Here is a 6,000-nt window from a genome sequence, read left to right as displayed (position 1 = left end):
TCTGTGCTCTTAGAGAGCAATATTGCTGTGTTCATAAAGGATCTTCCCCTGAATCATCAGGTGTTCTTATGAAGTGGGCCTGTGTTCTGGATGGTATTTCAGACCCTCCTCATTCTCCTGTGGCTGAAGCAGTTGGAGAGGGGACCCTCACTAGGAACCACAAAGCCCTCACAAGAGCGACTGGTATCTAGCTGTTTCCTCCCCCTGGACTGGCAGTCAGGAAAGCTGGATGGGGAGACTGCAAGAAAAGCTCACACTTGGGAAACCAGCAGTGGGGCTCGATTGGTGGGTGGTTTTAGTGCAAACGTTCTCATCTGTGAAACATAAAGCAGGAAATGCTAAAGATCGCCAATAATCCTCTTTAAAAAAAAATATTTCCTATCAAGAACATTCTAGGGCACAAAGGAATTTTCTTTTCACATTTTCTCATACATGGGGTTTTCTAGCCAGCGTCATGAACTGAATTGAACTAAAAATGAAGCCAAAGTGAATACTAGCTTTGTCCCTAGAATTTTGTTTTTAAACTGTGGCACGTATACTGTTGTAGGTAACTAACTAGAATGTTCTTTTTACTTGCCTGTCATTAATGTTTGACCTACTTGGAAACCCAACTGTGTCCAAGATAGACCCTTGCATGCATGCCAAATTGCTTCAGTCGTGTCTGACTCTTTGCAACCCAATGGACTGTAGCCTGCTAGGCTCCTTTGTCCATGAGATTCTCCAGGCGAGAATACTCGAGTTTGTTGCTGCGTCCTCCTCCAGGGGATCTTCCCAGCCCATGGATCGAACCTGCATCTCTTAAGTCTCCTGCATTGGCAGGTATGTTCTTTACCACTAGCACCACCTGGGAAGCCCAAGATAAACCCATAGTAAATATTAACTTTATCTTAATTTTATGAAGATCCACTGTAACCCTAACACTCTAACATTCCTAATTACAATGCTCAGCTGAGCTTATCAAAGGCAATGAATTATATTTGCCACATCTCAGAGGAAAGTCAGAGGCATATTTGACTCTGTGCTAAAATGGCTACAATGCAGGATTGTAGACCTCATGGGTAACTATAGTGAAACTCACTTTGATCTTGCTAAATCCCTCTAAATAGGAAACAATGAATTAAGCCTGCAGGATAAATTCCTTCCAACTCTTTCAGGGTCAAAGAGAACACATAAACACATTAACTGCTTTTGTTTCATGTTTCTTCTCCTTCCATAGCAGAACATAGAAATAAAGAAAATTTATACAGAGTGGGCAGGAATAAAGTCTTCTGGTTAATCAAGTTAGCACACTTATTAAATATGAGATTATATTTCTTGAAGAATTAGAATGTAATAAAGTCAGTACTAAAATAACTCTCAGTGGAATTTAGCATAAATATCTTTTGCTCCCACCTCCCCCACACAGGCATCAAACTCCATTTTCAATCTTTCCAGGCTCTGGGACCTGGCCAAACCCTCTTTCTGAGCCAGCTGCTTCCAGGAGCCAAGTAGGCTAGCATGCTTCTCTCCTAGCTCAGGCAGCTTTTAGAGAGTTCACATGACACCATGGACCAGCTCTTAGACACCCAAGGCCAGTTCCACTCACCAGGCCTGCAACCCTGTTACCCTCAGCCTCCCTGGACATGTCACCTTCAGGCATTCTCCACTGTCACCTTCAGGCATCTCAGTCTCATTCTCCTCCATTGCCTTTTCTGCTGGCTCTCTAGCTTCCATGCCTCACAAACAAACTGCTCAGAATATTTGATAACCAAAATGGTGAGGGCTAGCTCCAAACAGGCAGAAAGAAAAATGACCATCATACAGGTAGGCAAGTGGTCCTCCTTTACTTTCTGGGCTCACCGGGGGACCTAAGGATGGCCAAGTGATGGGGACCAGTCTGGAGACTCAGAAGAGTGGCTGTATACCAAGTAGGTCTGTTGTGATGGCACATATGCTGAGTGTTGTCCCAAGACTCCAAATGACTTTACCAGAATATTGCCTGCATTCATCACGTTAGCAGAATTCTGGTTTTTCTCTCCCACGCAGCTCTTATAAGTCATGGCTGGCAGTTCACCCATGTGTCATGGAACCCTGGGATTGGAAGGAGGGGTGGGCCTTTCTCCTTGATTCTCAAGGCTGCTTCCTTTATCATCACTCCCACTACCTGATCCATACCCCAAGGTAAAAAACTCCTTCCGGCTCATATCAGCTAAAATATCAGATAAATACTCTGTCTGCCCCTTTCAGTTGCAGGCATCTCCTAAGCTCCTGCCAGTCTCTACATTGCATCCAGAATTTGACTCATTTTTTTTCCTCATATAAGAAATATTTGAGAATTTCCTGGTGGTCCAGTGGTTTGGATTTGATGCTTTCACTGAAGGGGCCCAGATTCTATCACCAGTTGGGGAACTAGGATTGTATAGGCCACATGTCATGGCCAAAAATAAATAAATGAAAAGAAAGAAATATTCATTATTAAGACTTCATTGTTCCAGTGTGCAGTATGTATGAAGATGTGTAAGAATTCTTATCTTTAAAGATAAGCTCATAGTTTAAAGAACCAGACTAGATGGTAAATGCCTGCACAGACATATAGCATTTACAAGTATGGAAATATGGGCACAAAGTAATAGTTGGTATATTAGTTTTCTGCAGCTGCTGTAACAAAGTACCACCAAGCAGCTTAAAACAGCAAAAATTTATTCTTCACAGTTCTAGAGGCTAGAGATCTGAAGGCCAGGTGTCAGCAGGGCTGTGTGCCCTCTGAGACTCTGGGCAGAATCCATCCTTGGCTCTTCCTAGTTTCTGTTGGTGGGCGACAAGCTTAGCTTTCCTTAGGCCACTTCATCATTCTAATCTCTGCCTCCATTGTCTCATGGTGTTCTCCCCCATGTATTTCTGTCTTCATGTGGCATTTTCTTCTTCTTATAAGGACAGTAGTTGTATTGGATTAGGGTATACCCTAATAACCTCATCTTAATTTGATTAAATAGGCAAAGACCCTGTTTTCAAATAAAGTCACATGCTCAGGTCCTGAGGGTTAGAATTGTCAGTGTATCTCCTGGGGGGATACAATTCAACTCATAACAGTTGGGTAGGAAGGAAAGCAAGGGAAGTGCCGGAGAAGGCTGGCTGGACAGAACTGGTGAGCTGGTAAGTTGTAGTCATCCAGGAAGAGCAGGAAAAAGGGAGCGTATCATGTCTTCTGGAGATATGTGTACAGAGGGACTGAGATCTGAAGGGTAGGCACCTTTGGGAAACTGCAAATGATTCAGTGAAAAGGATGAAAAAGGGAAAAAGCAGGTGAAAAGGGTCTATGCTCAGCGGTGGCCAGAGGTAACCCTAAAAGATAGCAGGAATCAGGTCATGAGTCTAGTTATCTTCCCATACAAACATGCCTTCACACCTTGATTCTCACTCTACACCTCCTGGTGACCATTTATCTTAGACACCTACTTCCCCATCACTTCCCACATCCAGTTGGTCCCTAAGTCCATCTGATTCTGCCTGCTAAATATATCCTAAGTCTGCCTTGTCTTTTTCATACCCACTGCCTTAGTTCAGACCCTCAACATCACACACATTAGTGCAACAGCCACCCCACAGAAGCTCCCACTTTCGTGCTCACCTATCTCTCTCCATCTTCCTTTGCTGCCAGGGCCATCACTCAGCTCAGAACAGTGTCCTTCCCTGGAGGAAGGTGTCTGGGAGGTGGGAGGTGAATGTGTGAAGGTGGACCCTAATCCAATATGACTGCATCATGAGTGGAGTGGTCTTAGCCTGCTGTCTGAATTTCACCAACTTCTTCATCACACCCTGGCATCCCCTGCAGCCAGCTGAAGGCAGAGCACTAGCTTCCCAGAGGACTCCAGCTTCTGACCTACTCTTTAGGGACTGTTTTCATTGTGGCTTAGTAAGTTGGTATTCTGGTTTTATTTTTCTAATGCAAGTTCTATTACTTCCTAGATTTGAATCCTTCAATCATTCCCCGCCATCTTGAAATTGACACTGGAACTCCTTGTCATGGTTTACAAGGCTGTGGGTGATCTGACCTTGGTCACTTACCTAGCTTCATATTCCACTGCTCCTCCATAGACCCTGGGCCCCAGATGTTACTGAGTTCTTTGAGTTCTCTCTAGTGACAGTCTTTCTTCTGCCTGGGATGCCGCCTCTTCATCCTTCTATTTCTGGCTGCCTTCAACTTGTGTTTCCAAAGGCACATCGGGATCCGCTCCTGAGAGAAGCCTCCCCCGACCCCTCAGACTGGGGTTGGGAGCCCCTGCTTGGTGCTCTCTAATGCCCGATTCTCACCTCGATTACAGCTCCTAATCCTATGAGGCTACTTAATCCTACACTGTAATGGTTGATTTTCTTGTTTATCTTCCTCTCTAGACTGTGAGCAACTTAATCAGGCTCCATGTCAATTCTCCTAAAAGCAGTGTACCCAAAGTACTGCCCTCTTGGCACCTGTGGAGGTATCCTTTGCTTTTTTGTCCTAATGTTTGACATTTTTGTTTTGCTTTTTCTTGATGGAATTGCTGGATTTCCACAGATGTTAGAGGTGTACTCTAAGACAACCCGCTTCAAATAGGTAATGTTGGCAGTTTCCCTTGTTGGAGACTGAGCAGCAAAGCCCCAGTGAGGTGGGGATGGAACCCCTGCAGGCAGCTGGACACAGCTGCGGATGAGATGTGGAGATTACATGGACTCTCTGAAAACCATTGTCTGCGGGTGGATTCTAATTGTAAATACTTGAAATAACTTGCTCTCAGTCATCCATAATACTTGGTACAAGTTAGTTTTTATAATTTGTAGTACTTGTAAGTAGCATTTCAGAATCTAGAATATTATTTAGCAATTTGAAGATCTTGATTCATAATAAATAAAAGAAAAATCACAGCCCCAAGGGAACTAACAATATCATCCTTCATAAACGCTGCAAATCTATTATAAGCTAAAGTCTGAGGTGCTTTTGGTGAAAATAGTTTAAAAAGTCCTTCAAATGCCAAAAAGATAAGTATAAAGAATAGAACAAATAAAATTTTAAAATACTTTAAAGGGAATTGATTTCCCCCCCACACTTTGAGCTTTTTATTTTGCATTGGGGTACAGCTGAGGAACAATGTTATGATACCTTCAGGTGAACAGTGAAGGGACTCAGCCATGCAGGTCCATGTATCCATTCTCCCCCAAACCCCTCTCCTATCCAGGCCGCCATATAACATTGAGCAGAGCTCTATGTGCTCTACAGTAGGTCCTTGTTGGTTATCCATTTTAAATATAGCAGCACGTACACGATAGCCCCAAACTGCCTAACTCTCCCTTCCCCAAAGCAACCATAAGTCTGTGAGTCTCTTTCTGTTTTGTAAGTTCACTTGTATCATTTAAAGGGAATTTGACTTTTGAGGCAGGCTTCACACCTGTCCTTGTGTTAACTCCACTCCTCTGTACTAGAAGTGAGGGAAACAAAACAGAATGACTGCATCCCTGCATTAAGGCCCTCATCACCTAGTGGGAAAGGCCAACCAATGACTAGGGGTGAAGGAGATTATTTAGCGTTGACACATCAGATTTGTCTTTGGAGTCAGTAATTCTAAGAACAAGAAGAGCTGCTTTCCTGTCAAAGCTAATACGTGAGCTGTTGGCGTTCTTAAGCATAATTCTAATAATGAGTCAAACCAGTCCCCTGAGCAGAGAACTGAAAACATTGCAGGAGTTACCAGTCTTTGTCCCTCAGGCAGAAAACTATCACATTGTTTGTTCACCATATGGAATTTGGTGGCCTAAAATCATGTTTTCTGGAATGTTCTTTGGATTCTGTTTTTCACAAGGTTTCTATACTCCCTGAATAGTTAACTTTTATTATGCTGAAATAACAATTTTTCTTAATTTTAAATTGCCTTGTAATTTTTTTTTCAGTTTGTGTTTAACACTTAGGGTACCATCATTCTGTATTGAAAATTTTCTCTCAGGTAGCCACCTGCTGGCTGTTCTTTGTGACTTTAAAGGGAGTTGTCTTTT

The sequence above is a fragment of the Cervus canadensis genome, chromosome 7 (genome assembly GCF_019320065.1).
Source record: "Cervus canadensis isolate Bull #8, Minnesota chromosome 7, ASM1932006v1, whole genome shotgun sequence".
Lineage (NCBI taxonomy): Eukaryota > Metazoa > Chordata > Mammalia > Artiodactyla > Cervidae > Cervus > Cervus canadensis.
This window is presented reverse-complemented; position numbering follows the sequence as displayed.